The sequence below is a fragment of the Sorex araneus genome, chromosome 2 (assembly GCF_027595985.1).
Source record: "Sorex araneus isolate mSorAra2 chromosome 2, mSorAra2.pri, whole genome shotgun sequence".
Classification (NCBI taxonomy): domain Eukaryota; kingdom Metazoa; phylum Chordata; class Mammalia; order Eulipotyphla; family Soricidae; genus Sorex; species Sorex araneus.
The window spans coordinates 289,916,361-289,938,278 of record NC_073303.1 but is presented as its reverse complement, the minus strand read 5'-3'; the positions used below and the strand labels follow the sequence as shown (position 1 = coordinate 289,938,278).

The 21,918-nt window shown below is 44.4% G+C and overlaps 1 protein-coding gene across 3 annotated transcripts in view; it reads left to right on the top strand.

Annotated features, from left to right (window-relative positions):
- LPP (LIM domain containing preferred translocation partner in lipoma) overlaps positions 1 to 21,918 on the top strand; it is a 729,416-nt gene that overhangs the window by 50,876 nt on the left and 656,622 nt on the right. The window contains exon 2 of one of the 3 annotated variants that reach the window (XM_055129531.1): positions 4,779 to 4,894. The exons of the other annotated variants lie outside the window; for them this stretch is intronic. The gene's annotated coding sequence lies outside the window, so the exon portion shown is untranslated. The remainder of the gene's footprint in view (positions 1 to 4,778; positions 4,895 to 21,918) is intronic. 3 annotated transcript variants of the gene reach the window in all.

Sequence of the window (21,918 nt, the reverse complement as noted above, 5' to 3'; positions counted from 1 at the left end):
TCCTGATGGAAAGAGAGGTTCTTCCACTGACCTCCCTGTTGGTCCCAGAGGCTGTGAGACATGTAAGGCACACACTGTGCAGTCTGCGTTAATGCTCTTGCATCTTGGGCTTATTAAAAATTGCCAATCAAACAGCAAACTGCTGACATGCGCTGTGACCATGACTGCAGTTGTTCTGGGGGAGCGGCTGGCTAGTCTGCATGGTGATGCTGCCACACGGCGTGTCCCGGACGGTCTCTGTAGAGTCGAGGTGACTTTTGGACATTGGGTCAGTCCCTCTTCCTTCTTTTCCTGATGAACTGTGGCGTTGGGGAGGGATTGCTGTGGGGTACAAGGGACCACGGAGAACTGTAAGCTCTTGCCTTGTTAGTTTCTGAGATTTCATTGATGGAGTCTTGGGGAGGTGGGGGTGGGGTGGCAACAGCATGGAGGTGTGGGAGTCCTCATGGTACAGCACAGAGAAGGCTCTGGATCTGCCTAGGGTTGTTTCTCTTGCACTCCAATGTGGCTGTGGCTGGTGGACAGAGCACCTACGCCCTGGAGCACCAGCCCTACCATTTGGCTACTGGCTCTGCTACTTATACTGTGGGCTGGCAGGTTCTTGGTTTCTAAGAAGGTCGTGATCATATCGAGATTCAGCTTTTAACAAGGTGGGGCATGTGGAGAGAGCTTTGTGGACTGCAGAGAAACACAGGATGTTCCTCTGGGTGTTGAGGATATTTTGGGATGAGTAATTGGCTGGACCAGCTTTAGAGAAAGGACACACCCCAATCCTGGGTCACGTCCCCGCTAGGAGGAGCTTCCTCAATGCACACTGAAGAGCCTTTGGACTCTGTGGTGGAGACACAGCACTGATCTGGAAACATCGTTCCTCCTTGGGTTTATGGGAAAATTGAATCTTCTCGGAAGCCAGGAATTCATGGAACAATCTTTTTTTTTAATTCTTTTTGCTTTTTTTTTGGGGGGGTCACACCTGGTGATGCTCAGAGGTTACTCCTGGATCTGCACTCAGGAATTACTCCTGGTGGTGCATAGGGGACCATATGGGATGTCAGGGATTGAACCCGGTTCAGCCGCATGCAAGGCAAGTGCCCTACGCACTGTACTATCACTCTGGCCACTTATGGATATATATTATGGCCCTAATCTGTGTGACATGGCTGAAATGCTAACCTGGGGTTCCTGAGTGTTGGCTTGAGGTCAGCTGGGAATTAGGTTTCGAACTTTAATGCCCGTCAGGAAAAGGCGGGTGGAGGGGTTGCCTTCATTTCTATTTCCTCATAAGGACAGTGAGACTCAGATGGGCCAGGTCACTCAGCTGGCCATTGTGGCAGTAGGGAGCTGGCGTGCCATGTTTGTCACTACTGCTTGTTTCATCAGTGGTTTTCTTAAACATTTTCTTCCACTGATGATGCTCTTGGTTGGCATCAGAATCCTGAACTGGCCATGTGTTTCAAAGATTCCAGAAATAAGGTGTAATATTTCCATAGATGAGCTGTAAGATGTTTAAAACACATGTTCTGCTCATCTCTGTAGCTTTTCATTGCTATCATTTTGTTTGTTCTGAAAATGCCTATGAGATCAAGGAAGGAAATAAATGGGTCTCCATCACTTCGTGACCATCTTTTTTTTTTTTGTCCTGGAAAAGTGTAATCTCCTTTTTCTGTCTCTGGACTTAGATACATTTATAGTCAGACTGAGCATAACATTAAAATTATTATAATGTTCTGGTAAACAACATGTATTACTTCATGCTCCTAAAATTAGCTAGTTTTTTTTTCCATTTTACAGATGAAAAGACTGAGACATTGATTAAGAAACTAGTTCATGACACACGGTTTTGAAACATATTATCAATCTCTCTAATTTGGAGAGCTTTTTGCCCTAGCAGGCTACATATCTCCCTTCTTCCTGGGATAAATGAGGACTCATGTATTCGGAAGTGATATTCCAAGGGCTTGAAAGATACTACAGCAAGTAGGGCACTTGCTTTATACGCAGACCTGGGTTTGATCCCCGGCACCTCATGTGGTCCCCCAAGTCCTGCCAGGAGTGGTCTCTGAGCATAGAGCCGGAAATAACCCCTGAGCACAGCTGGGTATGGCCCCAAATCAAACCAAACCAAACTGAACCAACAAGCAAAAGAGCCACCCCCAGGCCTGGGAGGTCACTGACTCAGAGCACTTAAGGTATCAGAAAGAGCTCAGAGCGCAGCTGGCTTGCAGACTATGCCTCCTTGTTCCAGGGGACCCCAGGAGTGGCTTTGGGGGGTTGGGGTTAGAGTGCTGAGTCTCTTTCTAGGAGACAAGGGGTGAGATGATTAGGAGGGCAGGACAGCTCTGGAGCTCATTTGAGCAGCTCTACTGTTACCTACTTTGCTAGCAAAACATTTACATGAAAGGGAAGATTCTGGTGCTAACCAAAGGGGTGAGGGGGGCGGGGGGGAACGCTTGTAAACCTCATTGCTGCCCGATCAGTCCTCTTTACTTAAACTGACAAAGTGGCTTAGCAGTTGTCACGGTGGTAAGGGGTCCAGGAGTTCTTTTCTTTTCTTTTTTTTTTTTTTTTTTTCAGAGAAATGTGCTTTCTCACTGCCTCTCTCTGAGGCCTTCAGCTCACAGGCCAGCAGGTTCAGGGTCAGTAGCTGCCCCGCCCACGTGAACCTTGACCCATGCCTTTCTACATGGCTGTCTCTACCTTTTGATCCTTGGAGACCTCACTAAACTCATTCCATCTCTCTGCATGAGAAAATGGAAATTTTAGCTGGTATCGCGTTCCTGCCCTGGCCTAGCCTTCAAAGACGTTCTCTGACCGAATCCTGGTAGTTATTGTGTGTCCGCTGCGTGCACAGTGCTGACAACACAAGCGAGTGTTGCTGACTCCTGGACCCTCGTGGGGAGACCGCAGGGAGAGGAAATTTGTCAACTCGGATCGGAGACAATTATGTTCGCTACATATGGTTGTTTAGGAGGATGATTTCATCTCATCTGGGCAATGGGAAAGAAGAGAGTTAGAAATGAGAATACAGTCTAGACTTGTTAAAGGTTTAGTTTGTATTGTGAGTTACTTAATCTTGGCTCCCTCTTCTTACCATCTCTGAGACTTGCCCATTTTATGTTTCCTTTAAGGGCTTCATTCCTTCTCTGGAAGACCGCAGTGAGAATGCCCTGCTCACTGGCTGGTGGATGGGGCAATGCACGCCAGTCATTACTGCAATGACTCGTGCAATGTCAACAATCGTTAAATTATTTGGCAGTGAGGAGCCAAAATAACAACCAAAGAGCCAATGGCAATAACCAACATCCCCCCTCCAAAATAAAAAACAAAACAACCCCCCCCAAGTACCCTAACAACCAAGAGACAAAAACAAAACTCAAAACCAAGACAAAACAAAAACAAAAAGCATGGAAAAAAAAGTCCACCCTAAAGCCTGTTTTTTCAAAAAATGCTCTGTGGTGTAGTGTTTAGCTTCTCAAAACTTAAACTTTTGGAAATAGAATCCAGTCACCTTATTGTAGCACTTGTAGCACTGTCATGCCATTGTTCATTGATTTGGTCAAGCTGGCACCAGTAACGTCTCCATCGTGAGACTTGTTACTGTTTTTGGCATATCGAATACGCCACGGGTAGCTTGCCAGGCTCTGTCGTGCGAGTGGGATACTCTCAGTTGCTTGCTGGGCTCTCTGAGAGGGATGGAGAAATCGAACCCAGTTTGGCTGCATGCAAGGCAAACACCCTACTTGCTACGCTATCGCTCCAGTTGGACTGGACACCTTGTTGTGTAAAAATTATTTGGCTTCAGCTTACCTTTTTGAGTTCCCTGTTTATTCCCATCCATTGGTCCACGCTTCCTACTCATGGTCTCCAGACCCTTCCACATTTCCTGGGGAACACAAACTTCCCTTTTACCTAGAGCGTCCTTTATTCCCTCAGCTTTTCTTTTTCCCATCCCACTTTCTTTTCCATCCCATCCTGCCCCAAAGTCCATTATTTCCCTTCGATGGGAGCTACTAAAATCATGGCTCTTGAAATTGGCTTTTGAAATTCAGTGCAAGATCCTTTCACAACCTGGTTTCTAACCCGATGTTTGAGCCATTGTCTGAGTGTCAGAGACATTAAGGACAGCTAGTAAGTGCATCAAATCTCCATAGGCACATGATGAGCGAAGGCTGGATTAGCCCAACAGTAGACACCCTTAATGTCAAAAGTTGTGTCGAGTTTTTTATTCTATTCTTGCCTATGTTGCCCTCTACATCTAAAAGACCCTAAACTGTTTTCTACTGTTCTTTCCTGGATGCATGTTTTTTCTTTTTGGGTCACACCTGGCGATGCACAAGGGTTACTCCTGGCTCTACACTCATGAATTACTCCTGGTGGTGTTCAGGGGACCATATGGGATGCTGGGAATCAAACCTGGGTCGGCCGCGTGCAAGGCAAATGCCCTACCCACTGTGCTATCACTCCAGCCCTCCAGATGCATTTTTGATGACCCTGTTATCTCTTCTCTTCTGTCTGGAGTGCATTTTTACTTGCCCATATTGTGAAAAAACCTAAACTGTTTTGGCTGGGGAACTTTGACCAACCATGGGAACCCCATCGCTCAGGAGATGGTTTCCCACAATTTGACATTTATCCAATGTTAAGCACGGAGACACAGCTGATAAAAATGAAAACCAGAAAAGAATCATCATTAAACTGTGCAGGCAGCAGCCTTGGGAATGGATTTGAGGAAGATTTGGCCCTTCGGTAAGTGATCTCTGTAACTTGGATATTTGCAGAAATTGAAGAGGAACTGACAAGTAGTGTGTTGGGAGAAGCCTGAAGGAATCCAGATCAGTTCCTGCATCCTCAGAGCTGCCTGGGCACAGGCAAGGGCCCGACAGCAGCACCTCAGGTATGTAACTGAACCTCCTTTGCTGTCTGGCTGAACTGTCTGAATTGTCCAGGTTGAGCCTTTGTGAGCTTGGCTGGGAGGTTTAATGGATGGGAGATTTCTATCTTTTGGGTATCTGCAACTTGAAATATCCTGTGCCCTTGATTAATTCATGCTCGGGAGCTTTCTTAGTGCTTCGTCTCTGGTAAATAGCTCCTTACTGTACATTTATTTCCCTGTGGGCTTTTTGAAAGAGAGACTGGAGCCTGTGTTTCTAACAACTTCTCCAAGGAAAACAAATCAGGCCATGTTTCCGGAAGGGAGCATCTCAGGGGGTCTTCCAAACCTCCCTCCCTATTACCTCTTTTTTTGGTCTGGCATTTTGCTTATAGCTAAAAAAGGGAAGGATTTGTCTTGAGGAGTCCTGTAAACCTGGGAGTTGGGGATTGGAAGCCTGACAATTGCCGCTGAGCTTTAGCTGCAAGCGCGAGTAGCATATAGACACAGCCCATGGAACTTCAACTCATCTTCCTTTTATTCCCAGAGCCCCAGTGTTTCTTTGTCTAGAAAATGACCTCACTGCTTTTGTATTTGTAATGGAATGCACAGTCATTTACAAGTAATCACACAATAATCCCTTACACTTTTATAACGCCTTCTCATTTTCCAGAGGGTTTTGATTTGCATGATCTCATTCGATCCTGGTAACTGCTCTGAGAGGGGGACCGAGGGACTATTTTAATTTTCAGGTGTAGAAATGGAGATTTAGAAACTTAAATGATTGGCCAGAGGTCAAACGGTTTGTACGAGGCTGACTTGGATCTGGAATCTCAAGTAGTCTAGCTCCTAAACCTCATCTTCCTTTTCTCCCTCACTCTTTGCTATTGGTGTTCTGGTATGACCTTGGGAATAAAATCTCGCTGATCTTCAGTCTTCTGATTACTAAATTGGGTATGATATGGCAGAGGCGTTTTCTGTAGTGGTTCCGTGGATCTGATTGGAAAACATTTGCTAAGCAGTAAAGAGGTGTATTTGGCATCATAATCTTGTGTATCTTGAATCCAAATGGGGCACCTAGGAGTGTTTAAGTAGAGAATGTTTTCTCTCCTTTTTCGGAAACACAGTGGGCTGAAAGATGGTGCCCCATTCCGTGCTCCCAGTCTTGTGATCCATCAGCCAGTTGACATTGCTGGCTGTTTGGTGACAAGGGCACTCGTTCTGCCACAACCATGTCTCCCTATAGAACTCTCTCTCTACTTGTTTCTTAGAATTAGCCGTGTGCGTCCTGGAGACAGGTTTGCCTGGGGCAGCACCCGGGAGTAGAAGTGGGATGCTGAGAATGGACTCTCCATCTCTGAGCTTTGTGCATAGTGATTTCAGTGCATGGGGGTGTGGTCTGGGTCAGGAGCAGAAGTGATGCAGAGCTGGTTTCGAAGGTCTGTCTTCTCTTATTTATCAATGACTAAGATTTAATCATCTGTATCCTCCAAGTCCACAAGGCCACATGGGTACACATGCAGAACTAGTTGCTTTGCAGTAACACTTATTGGAAAAAACCTACAAGAATACATTTCAAATTGGCACCAAATGCTTTCGGAGTCAGCAGTGTGATGTGGTCCAGAGATAGCTAAAGTGACTGAGGGGTAAGATCCTGGAAAGCTACGTTTTTAGATGCACAGTCATCTACCAAAAATTCCAAAGCAGTGAGACTGGCTTCAGTTGTCTGTGTGATTCTAAGAGGCAACATGAGGAGTTAAGGGAGCTGGATTTTATTTCCCTGAAAGGAAAAACTTTCTGTTGGAAGGGTGGGGTTTGCCTCTGCAGGAGGAAATGATTTCTGCCTCTGTGGGGATGACACTAGGGATACTGCCTGGGGTAGGAGAATCAACAGCATTCTTTGTGGGAAGGTTTGGACCACAGCTGGAAATGCTCAGAGGCTACTTCTGGCTCTGTGCTCAGGGGTCACTACTGGTGACACTTAAGAAGCATATACCGTGTTGGGGATGGAATTGGGGCCAGCCATACAAAAGGCAAATTTGTTAACCTTGTTGTTATAGCTCTTTCCTGATAAAATAACCTTTATAGTTCATTTTTTTTCCTTTTGGGATCCCGGAGCCAGTGGTTCTTGCTGATCAAGAGAAAGAGAGGTACTTGTGCATGGAGGAGTAAAGAATAATTTGCTACAATAAAGCCAATAAGACTGGCAACCTCCATCTATCTGAAGTCACAGAGAATGAGACAAACTACAAGGAGATAAACACACAAGGACTGTCTAAACTCTTAGGGTCATCCGGGCAGCCCTAAGTGTGCTAACCGGCTGGCCCTCTGTTCAATATAAAGTTGCCCTCCACCATGAGCTATTGTTTAAGTTGACAGAGACATTAGTTAGCAATCAGAATTAATGGGTACATTAAGCTATCTTTTAGTTGCACATCAAAATTCAATGGATACATTAAGAACAAGGGATGGGATATTTCACACAGTCAATCAGCGGGAAGCCTGAATGTATACAGTAAAGTCATGGCAATTTTTTGTTCTGTTTTTCTTGTGTTGTTGCTCTCTACATCTCAAAGACCTTAAGCTGTTTTATCGTATCCTTTGCTTGCTTGCCCTCAGCATTCTCTAATGCTACTAAGATGTCTTTCCTGGAGGACAACTTCAACCTTAGGGTTTTGGTTAGGGGGGACAATTTCCTACCCACCCTCAACTCAGTTCTGTGGACTAGCTCTCTGTTGCTGGTGTATTTGGCCATTTGTTGTTCTTGTACTTTGTATCTTTATATCCACCTATGCTAAAATTCATTATATAACTCTTCTTTTCTTTCTCACTGACTTGACTCATCAGTAACATCCTCTAGATCCATCCACATAACAGCAAATTACTTGATTTTGTCTATCCTTACAGCGGTGTGGTATTCCATTGTGCAAGCAAACCATAACTTCTTGATCCAGTCATCTCTATTTGGACATTTGGGTTGCTGGATATTTAGGTTATTTCCTTGGTGGTGATCTGCAGTGATCAGAGGTTATGCATATATCTGATTGAATTAACATTAATGTGCTTTGGGTTCAGATGCCAAGAAGTGGCATCTCTGTAAGACTATTGGTTTTCAACCTTTCTATATGTGGACCTGCACTGGTTTGTGGACCAGTGGTTAAGAATGATGTTCAAGATCATGCTTGATAATCTTGGAATCTCACCCAGTCTGCGGATAAAGGAATAAAAGTTGTAAGAGAAGAACTAATTTGTCCAACGTCTTATGGACTGATAAAAGCTGGGCCCTTGTCCCCACACTCCCTGACCAATGCTATTTATTGCTAGAAACTTCCTTGAGGATGAGGACAGGAAGCCACATGTGGCTGGCCCTAAGCCAGGAAATGGTCAACAATTCTGAAAAATGACTCCTCTTGACCTGCAGCAAGCCTTCAGCACCAATGGTAGAATAAGATCCTACCACCAAATGGAACCTCTGGAAAGCCAAGACATGGATTCTCTTTTTTGAGCATACACATTGTCTCAGACCTTCATCCTCCCCCCAGCATCAGTCCTTTCAGTCCTTTTGCAGTCATTTTGGACCAGATTCATTCCAAACTGACCTCACTAGTCCAAGTTAATTATTTCACAAGTTTTAGACTCTTCAGTTGAACCGAATCATACAGAGGAAGGAGCAGGGGAGTAGGCTAGTGTTCCTGCAACCTGCTTTCTAAATATGAGGCCCAGAATTTGATTCCCAGCACTGCAAAGCCCCCCCCCCAAAAATTGTGCAAATCGAATAGGGCATTCCACTTCCACCTTGTCGATTGTTCTGGAAGAAATGGATCAGGTATTTATGGAATTCACAATCGAGACTGTGGAAAAATATATTTGTGCTTATCTTGCTGGCTGTCTGTTCTTTAACAAGCTCTCATACAACTCACTTCTCAGGAGGGCTTAGCCTGGAAGCTCAGTGAGTGGAGTCAGAGCATCAGGGTTGTTTTGAGACTCATCTGCCATCTGAAGAATAGCACACTGTCTTCTCGGCAGGTGCCTCCCAGATCACACCCCACCCCTCACTTGCCCTCCCTTGTCAGGAGAGATCGACTTCATACATGTAGTTGCAGTTCAGGTGGCCCTGCTCCTAAGATGAACAGGAAAGACTCGCAAACTGGTCATTTCTTGGATTTGGCAGGGAATCTTTCTCTTCTGACAGGACAGGCTATGGAACTCTCGAGACTCCACTTCTTTGGAGATTAATCATTTACTCCGAGTAAGGAATTCTCTTTCAAGTGGCGCATGTTCTTCGAGTGCCAGAGCAGAGACGGGCGCTTTCACTGACATCCTCCAGCCTGCTTCTCCATATTTGGAAATGTTTACCCACCACACTGATCTATTGGAAGAGAAGGAGGTGACTCAGGGTTTAGCAGAAGCAGGATTTGAATTCTTGTTTCCAGAAACCAAGTCCCCCAACCCCCGCCCTCAACCCTCTCCCTCCATTCCTTTGCCCCTTGTTCTGGAAGGGGCGGAGAATATCTCTGCTGTTCCCCACGGGGCCTCGGACCTCGTTCTTGCAGTGGGACGGGTGTGTGAGAGGGTTGCGGGCCAGTGGAAGGTTGGCTGTCTGGGGGCCTGACGTGGGTGAGTACATCATTATTGCTGGAGCGAATGGCATTTCTGCCTGCAGCTCCCGGGCTGAAGTCCTGAGGGCAAACTCATTTGCAGGGGTGTTGGTGTTGGGTCCGATTGCTGGGGGCTCTGTCCTCTGCTTACATTTAAGATGGTGACAGCCACTTTCCCTAGGGATGCATCTCCCTGAGGGATTTACTTGTCAGCTTCGCTAAGAAAACTTCTATCGGCATGTGTGTGAAAAGAAATAGATCTTTTCCCGCGCTGAGGCCTGTTTTGAGTTGAGTCTGGGATTGCTGGGGCTAATGCAACCAACAAGTGTTTGTAACCACTTGCAGAGGGATGGTTTTGGCTTGAGTAAGAGTTATGATTGGAGCGCAGAGCCTGCAACACATTGCATTTGCCTGGCATTCAGCATCTGATCTCAATACCCAAATTTGCTGGGTGTTGTGTAGATTTTATGGACCTTGTGTAGATTGAAGATCAGAACTGGAAGGAGTCTCACAGACTGTCCTCTCCACCTGTCTCATTTTACAGCGTGTTAACAGCAGTGGAGGTGCCAGGAGTGCGGTTGATGCACTGTGCGGATTTATAGTTCAGTAAGCGGGATTTGAACCTATATCTTTTCACTCACAGTTCATTCCTCCTCCTGCCAGATTTCCCACACTTTCTCAGGCCAAGGCAGAGAAGATGCCTGTTGAAGAGCGGAGGAAACTCGGATTCAGAGACTCTAGTGTAGCCCATACTTACTAATTGGTGAGGAGCTAGAGCCAAACTGCAGTTGAGATGTTTTGCTCTCCTCTTCTGCGGACTCAGATGCCTGAAGTTATTGTTTTACATTTTTCAGGTTTTTTTTTTCCTTTTTTGGTTTCATCTTTTGGTCATATCTGTCTTTTGAATGTGAATTGCTCCCTTCTGATTTGCTTTGGTGTCTGTATCTTTCTTAGCTAAAAGTGATGAATGCTTCTGCCCAAATGGGAAGAAATGTGTTACTGGAAATTTAATATCAGTGCCATCCTATGGATACGATGCACGAATATTTTGAAACACACATGCGTGTGCATGCACACACACACACACACACACACACACACACACGGGCACAGGCACACACATTTCTTTAGCCATAGTTAATTGGATAACATCAGTTGCCAGAGCTGTTTGACATCACCGTGGTGCAGTATATTAGGTCGTTCCTTATCCTAGAGTAACTCCCCGAGATCACGTCAGTTTCCCACTAACTTTGTGCTCCTTTCTTTACTGTGAAGATGGAGCTGGGGATATGTTTGGAGGAAGCACAGTGAAGTTAAAGACATTAGGCAGCCGATTGTAATAGATCAGAAAAAAAAAGGCTCTCATGCTTCTCTTCTGACCCTTGTCAAAGGCAGCTTAAGGGCTGGGCCACAGATTAGTAACTCTCCTGAAGCCAGAGGGAGGCAGGGACTTACCCAGGTGCTCAGAGATGTGGATGCTTCTGTCCCTTCCCCGTGTATTCCTTGCTTCTTGGGGAGGAGGGAGGAGGCTGCCTTTGTTGAAGTGTGGCTGCTGATGAGCAGGGCACAGGCAGGGCACTTAGGGGTGGGCAGGCAATAACTCTGCCATTGTCATGGCTATTAATAACGGGAGCTGACCTGAGCTGACTGCTTCCTGGCTACCAAGCCATGGGTTGAACTCTTGACCAGAAAGTCACTGAGTGTTCACTGTCGCTCCCAGTGAATAGGTGCTGAGTTTTAGTTTCTAATTTTGGCAAAATATTTATAACAAAACCTTCACTATCTTCTAAAAAATTTAAATGAGTTTTTTGGGGGGGCGCTCTAAAATATCAGGGGATCCAGACGCCATTCCCAGAAATATTTGCCATGACTCTGTGGGTCTGTTGATTCAATTATGAGACGTGACAGTGCAGTACTGCTGGCTTCCAGGGGTCTTGGGGGACTCAGGGCAAAGCTGGGGCATGGTGCATAGGATGCTGGGGATCCATGTGGTTTGGGGAGACTATCACCAAACCATAATTAGGAGACCAGAAGACACTCTTGAAATACAAGGACACTGGCTTGGATGCTTCAGTGTGAGTGCCTGGACATGAGGTGTTTCTTGGCCCCTTGATTGTGCTGAAGAGATCTCCAGACCTATACCTGGTGGTGCTCGGGGACCATCGCCCCCTGACCCCTGTGCTAGCTCTTTCATTCAATGATAATCATTTCTAAAAGCTGAGCTCAGTATTGTCAGGCAGAGTCCCATTCTTTAGCTCATGTCCAGAATGCTTTTCTGCTCGGACAGCTGAAACTGCACCGATTTTAGCCCACTCCTACCTTCTCCCTGCCCCTGCTAGCCACCATTTCCCTCTCTACTTTGTGACTTGTGTATTTGCCTTTTGGTCACCAGCTTGTTTCACTTGGCATAAAGGTTCATTTATGTTGTAGCAGCTGTCTGTGTTTTCTTTCTTTCTTTCTTGACTGGATACTACGTCATTGTATGTTCTCTGTATCTTGTTTATGCCATTTTATGCTATTTTTTTCCTCCATGCTGTAGAACAAGAACTTAAGGTCTGTGGGTTTAGTTGCCTAAATGTCACAAAGTCAATAGTGGAGTTGGGATTTGAACTCTGACATTGTGACTTCAGAATCACAGGACCAGGTGTATGCAGACAGGTGTTGGTCTTTTCTTTTTTTTTTTTCTTTTTGGGTCACACCCACTGATGCACTGACGTCACTCCTGGCTCTGCACTCAGGAATTACCCCTGACAGTGCTCAGGGGACCATATGGGATGCTGGGATTCGAACCCGGGTCGGCCGCGTGCAAGACAAATGCCTTACCCGCTGTGCTATCTCTCCAGCCCCGACAGGTGTTGAGATATCTTGAGATGTCTTGAGATGTCTTGAGATGGCAAGAGTGTATAGCAAGACACCCTTCTTGAGATGGCAGGAGTGTAGCAAGCCAGCCTGCATCTCAGATGGAGCTTGATACCTCTTCAAACATTGCTGTGGCATGTCAGCAACCAAAGATTCCCAAGGAAGGACTCTACACCTGTCTTTTTTTCTCTGTTTAGTATTGACTCCAGGGATGGAGTTGGGCAGGGGGCTGCTGGGACCAAATTTGAACCTTCTTCTAGGAAATGATATAAGCCCTGCGGCCCTTATATTTAATATTCCTTGTCCCTTTCCTTCATCTTTTATTTTCATTGCCATTCTTCCATTTTTTTTCACATTTATAAAATAGTGAACTGGAACCAGAGAGGGGTGGCTGATCACAGTGTAATTCCTGCCACAGCAAGTGTCCCCAGCACTGATTGATGAGTCCTGGATACTCCTCGGCACCTGTGGGGTGGTCCAGGTATTCCCTAGCACTGCAGAACACTTGTGTCCTGCATTTTTCCTGTTTCCCTCCCATCAAACTGTTGGCTCAGTTGGTGACTGTCCCTGTGGACCCTGAGCTCCTGCTTGGGAGATGCTCCCACATGATATTTGCATCTATGTCAGAAACACCTTCTGATTCTTCCTGGAACTAGTCAGACCATAGCAATGACACGATGTCAGTGATGATGAAGAAGAAGATGATGATGGTGATGATGATGATGTCTAATGACTAACTGGTCTGTAGATCAGTGGACTGGGACTGAAGGGCTTTCACTTGGAAGCTCAGGCATGCTCCATCCAAGCCTTGAAATCCCATCAGGAAAATGGGCTCATTGATGATAGCGAGCTTCACACTCAACACTCTACATATTCTAATGTCCTTCATATGGCCTAGCATGTCACAAATGTGATATGACAGCACACTGTTATTCCTATCTGCCTGGGAAAGGTACGGCTTGGTGGCCACTTTTATAGAGTCATGAAAATTGGCCACCAACTGGGCTCCTTGCTCTTCTACTCTGTAAGGTGCCTCTCCTGTGTGATATGCATTCATCTAGTGTTATTAAGCTCTCATTGAATTCCCAGTCTGCCTTAGACTGTTCTATGCATCAGTGGGTTTGGAGTGAAGAAAACGATGCTTGAAACAATGATTGCCTGGGAGCTTATATTCTGGCAGGAATGTGTAGGAGGAGGCAGATAATGCATAAACAGTAAATAGGAGAGAATGATAGGCAACTCTTCAGGGATTCACTTGGGGATCTGCAACTGTTGAGTGGATGGAGGAAGGGCTTTGGAAGGTGAAGTTTAATCAAGCTCTGGACGCTACAGGTAGTGCTATGAAAGACAGGGGGTGAGCTTTACAAGTAGAAATAGTCCGTGCAAAGACTCCAGACAGGAATTGAGTTTGTGTTTGAGCAACAGAGAGCAGATGCTAGAAGGTGGCAAACTGAGGAGAGAGTAGTCAGGCGTGAGCTAGTGGCAGTAAGCTACCCAGGGGCTTGGCCCTGAAGTTTAGGTGTGTGAGAAACCTCTGAGTTGCATTTTGCAAACATCCTTCTGGCTGCTAAGGAGAGTGGGAAGCATGTGGACTGTAAGGATTGGGTAACCATAGAAGCAAGGCCACAAGAGACTCTTGAACTCATCCAGGTGGACCTCTAATTGGGAAGTAGAGGTGGGGCAGATCGAAGAAGCAGATACTTTGCGACCTGGTGCGTGCATTTGTGTGTGTGCTTATGTGGTTCGGGAGAGTACCTTAGTGAAATTTTCTTTAGAGAAATAGCAAGCCTTGGGCAGGAGTCTGGGAGCGACTGCTGGAGTTGAAGACGTGCATCGGGGCAGGGACACAGACTAGCAACAGATCTGGACTGAAGACTGTGTGTGTCCCCCATTTTGGTTTCTGTGAGCTGCTAGGCAGAGAACCAAGGGCCGTGGTTTCCTGCCTCTGACTTCCTGGCTGAAGCTGCTGGATCGCCCCAAAATAAGCCCTACAGAACATGTCGCTTCCTTTGCTCTCCCCGGGTATTTTTATAAAGCATTCTTTCCCACCAAGAATATGCGACATTCACAGTGATGTTGACTTTATGGGTCATATTTAACATATTGTTTTCCCTTGATGGGCCATCTGTTTTCCAAAGATGTGTAGTGAGGACCTTTAGCTACCCTGCAGGATGGGTTTGCGAGGATCAGTGGGAACCCAGAGGCACTTGAGCTGAAAATCTTGGTCCAAGCGACCTTCTGGCTGTCTCTCTTCATTTATACTTGAATGCATACTTACTGACCCTTTCCAGCTCCCTGTAATTCCATTTAAGGGGCTGGACTTTTCTGTAAATGCTCCAGTTAGCTTTTAAGGGGGACTTTTGGGCCATTACTCAGCAGTGCTCAGGGGCTGTCCCTGGCTTTTTGTTCAGGGGATTACTTCTCCTGGTGCTGGAGGACCATATGTGGTGCTGGTGATTTTACTGGGATCAACTGCATGCAAGACAAGTAATTTAACCCCTGTATTGTCTCTCTGGCTCTATATTCACCATTTTTTTTCAGTGGCTGGTCACAAAAATTTAGGAGATTCAAGTTAGAAATCTAAGATTCCAAGCATGTGTGCTCTGACTGCCAGGCCAAAGTATTTTTGCACGTGATGTGTTATCCCTGAGTGTCCTATGGTTGATCTTCTACTACATTCAGCTTCTGTCTGGAGAAGTTTAAAGATTACAAACTAAATCATCACAAATTTCATCTTGATGTTTCTTCATACACGCCTCTACAAATAGTAACCTACAGTTACCCGTATTTTTTTTAAAAAATTCTTTAATATCATCTCTTAAAAACAGTGTTTTGTTTTTGCTCATTCAAATTCCTGTTAAAATGTCTCTCATATCACCCATTCATTCAGTCAACAAACATTTATTGAGATCTTACTGTATGCCAGGCATTGTGCTAGGTGCTGGGGTTTGCTTCAAAGATAATTTGGAGGCGTATGGAAGGGGAGTGGATAATTACAGCACAGTGAGATAAGTGCTATAATAGAGGGATATATAAAGAGCTAGAAATAGCACTATGAATAACATCTCCGAACAAATTGCCTTCTTTTTTTCCTTTTGGATTATTCCCTTATGCATATTGCCCAAAGTGGGATTACTGGGTCATTTAAAAGATAAAAACAATTTGGCACAAAAAGATGTAATGACTTGCCTGGGGAATACAGCTCAATTTTCAACAAGGGGGGAAATTGTTGACAACTCCAGATTTAGACACTTCACCAGGAGGATTGGGCAGATGTTTTAATACTGTCCCTCTCACCATGGTAAATTTCAGGGGAACACCTCTTCGAGATATGTCAGTCTGCATGTAGAAACACATATCCTCTTACTTAATCTCACAAATTAATTGTTCATTCTCACAAGAACCTAGCTATATAAAGTAGGATTGTTTCCTTTTACAAATGAGAAAATGGTAACTTCATGAAAAAGAAGCCCTTGCTTGAAATCCCACAGTGAACTATTGGGAAACCCAAGAACCAAGCCCAAGTGTTTTTATTCTAACACTCCCTTCCTCTTCTCCATTCTCTTCTTGCCCTCTGGGGACGCTTATGCTCTGATAAGGGCCTGACATGTATCTAAAGAGCTGTACGCACTTTTTTCATGAAGTTCAGGATCCACAAACTATGCACAAAAATCCTGACCCTTAATATCATGGGCCTGTTCAGTGACCCGGAAGAAACTCAGGACCCATACCTGGCTTACATCTGAAAGGTTGGTGTTTGGTTCTAACCCTGGAGCACAGAAACCCCAGGTAAAGCAGACACATGCCATTGTTCTGCTTTGAAGCATTACTTTTCTGATAGTTTTGGCCTTTGGTTAACCTTCCTGTCCCTGAGTCCCAGGGTTTTGTAACTAGAGAGAAGCATATCCATACTGGGTACTTTCTTGATGCTCCAGTGCACTCATTCCTTAGTCAGTCATACTCTCTGCCATTCCCTGAATCTGCCACAAGTTTTCTCACCTCCATGCCTTAGCTCATGCTTTCCTAGCCTCAGATGCAGTCTCTCCTCTTGAACATAACTCCTGCTCCACCTATACATTTCTGTGTAGATGGCGTCTTCAGAATGAGGTATGCTCCCGTCCTCTACTTCCTGTTGTCCACATTTCTCCTCACAAACAGTGATGTCTCTTTCACTCTCTTTTTTTCCCCTCTGCTAACTCACACCACAATGGGCTATAAAGCAACAGGATATAGCTTTATGGTGCTTATGTTTATGGAATCTGGATTTGAATGCTAGCTGGGATAATTTCTAGCTGTGTGGCGATTTCTCAGGTAAACCACAGAATTGTTTGGAGGATTTGTATGGTACCTGTGCTTCCTCTGTTGCTTTTGTTGTTTTCTAATTTAGTTATATCTAATTTCTCCTCTGGGCCAGGAACCACTCCACAACCAGGAAAAGCATCATATGTTACCTCTGCCTTTGACCTATGGGACCTGCTGCAAAGGTTCTTTAAGGAACAGGATTACATATAACCTAACGGTAACATTAGAACAGGTTCATTACTGGTGAAAGGTCCTAGTCGCGTGATATCAGGCCTGCTCAGGCACTCTGTGATATGCGGTTATGGGTCCATATAATTCTTTTTTTTTTCTTTTTGGACCACACCCGGCGATGCACAGGGGTTACTCCTGGCTCTGCACTCAGGAATTACCCCTTGCGGTGCTCAGGGGACCATATGGGATGCCGGGAATCAAACCCGGGTCGGCCGCGTGCAAGGCAAACGCCCTACCCGCTGTGCTATTGCTCCAGCCCCATCTTGTTGGAATGATTCTGGACCTACTTCCTGAGTGACAGGAGAGAACTGAAATCCTTTGTCTAGCTTGTGTTCATGTAGTGCATCAACTTGGGTAGTGCTGGGATTTGACTGAAGACAGAATATGGAAATCGTGCTTGGTCATGACACTTGATTTCTTTCCTGAGCCTTCCATGGGTGAGCGCTCCTTACCTAGACGAAAGAGTCAATGAAGGAATGGACATGGGGCGTTTCTGAGAGCAATCTACTCCTCTCACTTCTCTGTCATTGGGGCCACAGAGAACGGATCCCTTCATAGGAAGTACTCCTGTAGATATAGTCAATCATCTTTGCTTTTCATGGCAGCTGACTCCGTTTTTAAAGGGATTGCACCACCACTTTACTTTCTCTTGTGTTGTTTCTCAAAATGCAACGTTCGTGAGTTGTAAACTCTGAATGTTTTCAATCTGGCGCCCAGGTCCTCCATGTTCTGGCCGCAGCATTCCTTTCCAGCCTCATGTCCCACCACATCCCTTTTTGTCCTCTGCCACGAGCCTCTCCATATTAGTCACTTTGCCCGAGAATACTTTGAGCTAATCCTCTTCAAGACCTTAGCACACAGTGTTCCCTGGGCTGATTTTCCTCCTACATGGAAATCTTCTTGGGTGTCCAAGCCCAGTTCAAAAGTTATCATTTGTAGAGATCTCCCTCACAAAGACATTGCATGTACTTTTGTGCTTTGTATCATTTTTAAATTTTTTTATTTTATTTATTTATTTTTTTCTTTTTGGGTCACACCCGGCAATGCACAGGGGTTACCTCCTGGCTTTGAACTCAGGAATTACTCCTGGTGGTGCTCAGGGGACCATATGGGATGCTGGGAATCGAACCCGGGTCGGCTGCATGCAAGGCAAACGCCCTACCCGCTGTGCTATTGCTCCAGCCCCTGTATCATTTTTTAAAAACTGTCATTCAGCCCTGTGTATTTGAGCACCTCTTTATTGATTCTATGAACATGTGTGAGCTTAAGTCATGTCTAACTGTGTGTACTCCTAACTCTGTGTGTACTCCTGCCAAGTCCATTTACCATGGCTCATTAAGACTGAGGTCCTTGCAAATATCTATGTTGTGAATTTCTTGTGTGCAGGACACTTGACACCACTTAACAGTGACCTAGAATAACATTCAGGAGGTGATGTTAGGGATACCTGTGCTTTCTTTCACTATAAACCTGCCTTTTAAGATCTGCTATTGAATTAACTTATATTACCTAATTGCTAAATTTTCTCTGACCAGATTCTTAGTTAGCTAGAAATTTCTTAGTGTTGTCCTGAGCTTCTTATTTTGCTTAAGAAATAGCAACAAGGTGGAAATCAAGAAGGATCTCCCAGTTTCTGATGTGGGAATGTTTTAGTTTGAACATTGACGCTTTTTTATTTTTGTATTTTAAAGCTCTTTGCAAAAAATACAAAAATACAGAAGAGAATTTTTACATCTTTTTCTTACTTACAGAAAAATATTAATCTATATCGTAGTTGTAATTGCAAAGTGATAAAACTGTGTTGTAGAGTTTGGTTGGGCTGGAGCTATAGCTCAGCAGGTAGGGCGTTTGCCTTGCACTCGGCCAACCTGGGTTTGATTCCTCCACCCCTCTCGGAGAGCCTGGCAAGCTACCAAGAGTATCTCATCCGCACAGTAGAGCCTGGCAAGCTACCCATGGCGTATTTTATATGCCAAAAACAGTAACAAGCATCACAATGGAGACGTTACTGGTGCCCACTTGAGCAAATTGATGAACAATGGGATGACAGTGAGAGTGACAGTGACAGAGTTTGGTTTGATGATTTGGGTTCAAGTCATGACTTTATCATATACTAGCTTCCAAGCCTTGCATAATGACCCAAACTTTTCTCATTATACAACTGGAAATTCTTTTGCAGACTTGACACTATGTGTAAATGAGATTTTGAACATTAAATTATTGCTATGTGTTTAATATACTGGTTTGAATATCATTTTAATATAGGTATTTTAAAAAGTTTAATTTTATGTTTTCATGTACATTCTCCACCTTTTGGATAAGAAAAATAAGTGAATTTGTCATCAAGGGATACCTGATATCTAACAGAAATCAGGAACTTATCGACTTATAGGATGCAGTTTGAATAAATTAGAACCACGGAATTGATGCATTATAAAAAATCTGGAAAAGTTTATTCAAGACTCTTCAAATTATGAGATGAACATTAATTAATGCTCACTACATGTGGATCTGTGTGGAATGTGCTGGATATGGAATCCCCAGAAACGATTAAATAGATTCTCATGGGTAAGTGGTCTTACTCCCAATTTGCTGACAGGGAAATGAACTCAGGAAGATTAAATAATGTACACAAGTCTAATGCCAAAGACTTGAAATTCCTATTCACAATGTACTCATAATGGTCTCTAGAAACCCTCTTACAGATGGGACAAAATTTGTCATTATTTTGTTAATTCTTCATCCTCAGTAAGAGTGGCAACCGCTAACTCTGGGCCAGATAAAGCCGTAGAACTGTGTCTTGATGCTTTCTAACAATGATTGTCTTTACATTTGCTGCTATGAATCTACTTCTTTTGAGTTTCTCTTCTTACTCGTTCACCTTGATTAATTTTTAATCCATTTAGGAAGATATTTGTTATTGCCTTTCCCTACTCTGAAGGTAGCCGTACCTTACAGAGTTCTTTCTATTTTATTTATAAAAATTTGCTGATGGAGGGGCTGGAGGGATAGTACAGTGGGTAGAGTGTTTGCCTTGCACACAGCTGACCCAGGCTTGATTCCTGGCATCTCATATGGTCCCCTGACTATCACCAAGAATGATTCCTGACTGGAGAGTTGGGACTAACCCTGAGCATCACTGAGTGTAAGTAACCCCCAAATAAAACAACCCCCTGCCCCCTCAAAAAAAGGAAAACACCTTGCAGGTGGAAAAGAAATTTACTATTTCCCATTCCCTACTCTAAACTGGTGGTGGTAGGACAGAACTGGGATTTGGGAACCGTGGGATCTCTTGTAGAATCTGTTCATGATTATGAGGAGGATTTTGGGCTACCACTTCCTTTCCCTTTCAGTATCTTCACCTTTGAAGAATGAGAACACTACAAGGTGACTCCTGAGATTCTAAAGTTCTTCATGTTTTGTGGTGTCAAATCCGTCAATTTCTGCTGAGCTTCGTAATCCTGCAGCTGTTTCTCTGATACTTTCAATCTTTAGATTTAATCTATTCAACAATGTATAATTTTTTAAAGGGAAGCTTTTATAGACACTTCTAAAATATAAGGGTGGGGGGATAAATGGATGTTAAAAAATAGAAAACAACCAATTAAATAGTATATAGCATGTAATTCTCCTTGGAAACTTACCACGAAATTGAAGAGCACTTTAACAACTGGTAATTTAAATTGCATTTGAACTCTGCTAATGGTTTGTTTGCATGGGAACTTCAATCATTTCACAGCGGTTCTTAAGCGAAGCTGCTTGTTCTCTTTATGGAAAAGAAGAAAAAAATATTAAAAGAGAAGTTGAATATGGAAAAGGGAGACCACTTTCATTTCTGCATGGAGGGAAGCCGCGAATATGAGAGAGATTCCCCCGGGGTTAAGGGTGGAGAGCTTTGCCTTTCAGTGGACTTGAGTAATTCGGGAAGTCAGATGCCCTTTGCTGCTGTTATAGAAACCTTTCTGATTTACGTCTCCCGCTGCCAGGAGAGCTTAGATTTCCTGGGACTTGTGCATGAGGTTTTTTTTTTTTTTTTTTTTTTTTTTTGGTGTGTGTGTGGGGACAGGGGTGTGGGTGCGAGCTTCTACTTGCCACATTGCCACAATCCAATCCTGAGAATTCATCCCTCAGCCAGGTTGAAATTATGCCTCTCTATCTTTTCAGTGGAAGGGCTTCGAGAAATCTAAAACCCTTGAAAAACCACAAGCTCTCAGGAAAGTCATTACTTCACTGGGCTTCTCCTGATGGTGCCTCATTTTCCTACCGTGAGAACTTTGAGACAGGTGTTCAGAGACCTGAGTGTGAGAGTCTTGGTTTTCTTCCACAGTTGATTGTGTGACCAAGGACAAGTTCCTTAGTTCCATGACTTCATTCTGTGTTCTCCTTTGTCAGGGTAAACTTAACTGGGGCCAGTGGTACAAGCGGTGGACTACCACGGGGGGCTCTAGAACGACCATCTCCCTATTCTGGCCTCCGGGTGCTTTTCCCATCAATTGGAAGAGTTGGGATGGATCATTTTTCCTTTTATTTCTTTGTTTTCTTTTTGGCCGTACTCAGGGCTTACTCCTGATCTGTACTTGGGGATTACTGCTGGCAGAGCTAAGGCACCATTAGGCAGTGATGGGGGTCAAACTTGGGTCTACAAAGGCAAGTGTATCTGCTGGACTGTGGATGATGATGATGATGATGATGATGATGGTGTGTGTGTGTGTGTGTGTGTGTGTGTGTGTATGTGTGTGTGTGTGTGTGTGTGTTATACCCAGTGCTGCCTAGGGGCTGCTTTCGGCTCTGTACTGAGGGTTATTCCTGGACGTGCTCAAGGGATCATGTGCTGCTGGCGACCAAACCTAGGGCTTTTGCATGCAAAGCATATGCTCAAGTTATCTCCCTGGCCCCATGGCCGTCGTTTTTTAATGCCTTTACCAAACTTTGAGATTATCAGGTATTTGAAGACTGAATAACACATAGAAAGCAGAGTATCATTGTTTAAACAATGAAAATAAGAGTAGTCATTTTTCTAATTGGACTATTTCTCTTGCATAAACAAAAAGACACATT